This window comes from Echinops telfairi, unplaced genomic scaffold (genome assembly GCF_000313985.2).
Source record: "Echinops telfairi isolate 266 unplaced genomic scaffold, ASM31398v2 ScPeMD7_70;HRSCAF=299, whole genome shotgun sequence".
NCBI lineage: Eukaryota > Metazoa > Chordata > Mammalia > Afrosoricida > Tenrecidae > Echinops > Echinops telfairi.
In genome coordinates, this window is record NW_022103968.1 from 69905281 (window position 1) to 69909849 (window position 4569).

Consider the following 4569-nt stretch of genomic DNA (forward strand, 5'->3'; position numbering starts at 1 on the left):
ATGACTTATCAAACCTCCCAGTCGCTTGTCGTGCACACCCATCTGATGTCTCTCTTCCCATTTATAGAATGCTATCTTCCTTTTCACCCAACTTGATACCTGTTTACTCTATAACCTAGAAGCTTTTATTACACCATGACTGATTTTGCTGGTTCAGGGTCATTCTGAAGATTTATAAATAGGCACCTTCATGTAACTTTAAATTGATATACTAATTCACACTCTTGAGACCATTCCCTCAGCCACATGCTAGCCACTTTTCTGAGCTAATATCTCTAGTTAATATTTGTCAACAAAGATATTTTGAGTCAAATGTCATATCAAAATACATGAATGAGGTTTACCATTTATTTTTTACTTAGATACTATACCAAAAAAAGGAAATTAGTGTTTTACTTGTCATGAAGTTTCCCTGAGTGACTCCATCTTTGATTCTAGTGAGAATGGATTTTTCTCCTCCACACTCATATGTCAGCTTGCATTATTCTACACTATAAATTTGACTCCAAAGAGTATCAGATGTATTGTTCGTCATCCATTCCCTTTTAGAAAATAAACATATTCTTTCCCTCCTTCTCTTATCCTCTGACATTTTTCCTAATCTTCAGATCTTGTTTGGAGGTTTTCTTCATACCTAAGGACATCAATCTGGCCATTAAGGTGACATAAGTTAAATTAGAAGTAGAATAACATCTCACTCTCTGACAATCTTGCTAATCATCTTTCATATCAGTTCCTACACAATCAGTGATATAGATTTCAGTACAAATAAGATTACCTTTACTAAAAATGCCAAGGCAAGCATGAGTTTATTTTATAAATTATATGCATTATTATGGTAGATAGAGTTAGAGAAAGAGCTCTATATATTAGCCTTGTCATCACATGGAATCTGTAGCATTGTCCCCACTATGAAATTTCATCAAGTTACTGTCATTCTCCTATGAGCAGAGATCAATATGTCAGCCACTCAGTGATTAACTATAAAATCAGAACTTTAATCTTTGGTTTTCTTGGTGTTTATACCATCTGTATGGAGTTAAATTTCTTAATTTCTTTGGTCTGTAACTTCCACCAAATGATTGGGTGAGACTATGCAAACAGGGTGGGTGAAACACTAATATAAAGTGTTTGGTCAGTTTTGCTACTGCTTCTCTGGCTATAAGGATGAGCCATCTTTGAAGAGAAAAATACAGAGGACCTTGGAGAACATGTTCAAGATCTCTGTCTGAAGTGGTGGAGGCCGCCAGCACCAGTGTGTCAGAGACTGTGGTACAGAGACTCAACAGAGCAGCACATAGAGTACCTTCTGCTTATCTGACATAAGCTATGGAATTGTGAAAAAGAGTGACAAGCGGGCTGGCTTCCTGGCCCATGAAATCAAAGACCAAGGGATCATGAAGCTGAGAGGCTGAGAATAAGAAAGAGGCTTGACTGCTGGCTGAGCAGACCAATTCCTGTATCCTTAACTGTTTATTGATCCTGACTTGTGGTAATCTATTCACTTCCCTAATAAACCCTTTTAATTGTGAGTATTGTCTATGAATTCTGTGTGTCCATTATAATGAACTACGTAAGCCAGCATAGGTGTGGAGTGGTGTGGGTGGGATGATTGCTGTCAAAATAGGTGAAGAAGACTGGAGCAGGTAGGCTGTCTGACAGTGTTGTGGCTATGGGAAAGTCAAAGGAGGACAGATAAGGTCTTCCAGGCCATTATTATACCATCTGTGGGTGTGTCTTATCAACATGTGATAAATTTTACAGAGAGCAGAGGAAAAAACCTTGCTATTGAACATGATCTTCATAAATGGATAAAAGGCAAATGAGATATCCTTGCCAATTTTTCTGCCACATTTCTATTCCCCTGCTCTATAATCTCTAGCCCTCGCTGTCTCACAAAGACTTGCCCATCTTGCTTATTCATGGTTGACCCAATTTCTGACAGAGGCACTCTTAAACCATGTATGTAAGACTTTGTGTTCCTTCAGAGAGATTCTTAGAAGGAAACTGCTATGTAATATTGTTAAGAAAAGTTTTAAGGACCTTATTATATATTCCCTAAATGGTATCCATTTATTCACTTGAGAACTGATATCCATCTGCCAGTGGAGGCTTGCATGTTGCTATAATGCTGAACAGGTTTCAGCAGAACTTCCAGACTATAATGGACTAGGAAGAAGGGCTTAAAATCTATTGATGGATTGAGTCCCTGCATAGGGCAAAGGGCTAACATTCTTACTATTAACTGAAAGCTTGGAAATTCATGCCTGTTATCTAACCCCTGTGGGGAAGAAAACAACCTGGTAATCTACTTTAAAAAAAATAGCTATTGAAAGCCCTCTGGAGCACTGACACACATGAGTCTCTGTGATGGCTACTGGCACTGGAAGCTGTGATGCCAGTAGAAGGACACATTCTAAGAACTTACGGTTGTCTATTTTAGTAAGCTTGGGCCCCTGGGATGTGACTTTAACAAGGTTTTCTCACTTTATCTCTCCTGAAACTAGGTGGCAAGTGTGTAAGACCAGGCCCTAGAAAAGGACGTGATACTGGGTAAAGTAGAAGGTCAAAGAAAAAGAGATCCATCAACAAGATGAATTGACAGAGTGGCTGCAACAATGGGCTCAAGCAGACAACACTTGTGAGAATGGTACCGGCCTACAGTGTTTATTTCTGTTGCAAATGGAGTCACAACATCTCTCTTTATTTATTTTTTAATACCCTTATGCAAGGCAGAAATAATAGAGGAGAGAGGTGACTCACATTGTGTAAACTCGTTTCCCATGTGAGCAGGCCATTGTTAAGGAGAATTGAACTCTCTAAACTTCAAAATGGTTAACTTACTCTTCCCCCAGACAGTAGGAATTAGTCAATTAACTTTTCAGTACACTATGCCCACTAGATGCTGGCCTTTCTTCCTAAATCTTAGTCTGAAAGTGTCAATGAAATCTGCCTACTGTGAGTGACTGCTGATATTTAGAATACCAGTAGCACAGATCCCAGCATCACGGCAATTGGCAATCCCCACTGCAGGATTAATTAACTGAGTAGGAAGAAAGATCTGCCAACTTACTTTTTTAAAATAGCCATTTGATAGACAAGGGTCAAACTCCAACCCACTGTTACTGAGTCTACTCCCACTCCTAGCCACCCTGTAAGACAGTAAAACTGCTCCTCTGGGTTCCTAAAGTTTTAAATCTTTATAGGAACAGAAAGCTTCATCTTCCTCCTGAGGGGCTGCTGGTAAGTTTGAAGAGCTGAACTGGAGATACATAACCCACTACAACACCAACAATCCCTTGTGGACCAGGAAGTATCAGACAAATGCCAGAGGCCCAGGCCTGGCCCCAGAGTCTGTCTGTAGCTAGGTCAAATCTCCCTCTTGGGAGCCATGCTTGGACTGCAGTTATACCAATCTGCTCCCAATTGTACTTCCATTGGTCTCTACACTTTTGGTGGTTCTCTGGCCAACAATCATCCAATTTTCACGGCCATGTTTCATAATTAACATAAAAACAATAATTCGGTGCTTAATGAGTGCTACCATTTGGTAACACTATAAAGTGCAGTAGCCCTGGTGGTGTAATGGCTACACCATTTGGCTCCTTACCAAAGGGTCAGCAGTTTGAAAACACCAGCCACTTTGCTGGTGAAACATAAGGCTTTCTACTCCCTTAAAGAATTACAGTCTTGGAAACTCACAGGGGTATTTCTACCCAGCCTTCTAGGATTCTCTGTGAATCAGAATTGATTCAATGGCAGTACGTTTGGTTTTCTGAGTTTATAAACAGCAGAAGTCCCTGGGTGGCTCAAATAGCTCAACTGCTTGACAGAATGTTGATATAAAACCATCCAGAAATTGTTGGGCTTCAAGAAATCATCCCAGGGATTGGCTTCAGAAAGGCAACAGTCATGAAAGCCTTATAGTGTATAGTTGTACTCTGCTCACACGAAGACTCCCTGAATCAGAACTAACTCCACAGTAGCGCACAATAACATAAAGTGAAGATCCTTACAATGAAACAAACAATATGATAGCCCCTATTCATGCAAGAAGAGTTGGGATTTGAGGGTAATAAATTATCTTTAAAAACTGAGGGAGGCAGAAGAATTTATTTCAAAGGACAGCACTGAATCTGCAGTTCTGGGAGAGGGACATATCTGATAGGAGCACACGGGAGCAGATGAAGGGGGAGGAGGAGAGAGTGGAGCACATCCTGACCCACCAGGCCTTGAGGACAATGTTCCCGATTAGAGCAGCCAGTGCACAGAGAGGACCACATGGCCGGCCCCACTATGAGACATGATGCCCCTCACTGACCCACAGCCCTACAGGGAACAACACCAGAGACATAGGGCGGGAATTGCGCCCAATCTGATCCTGCCCCACAGAGGCAAAACACTAAGGGGATGCAACAGAACAGCAAGGGAATGGAGCATCGAGGTCCCTAGGGAATGCTAAAGGTGGACTTTGGAGCCAGGGCTTGGTGCCCCAACAGACTGGACTGGAAAGCACTCCTAAAGGCCAACAAACAGTCTTTGAACTAACTACAAGCTTTTCTTTCTCTT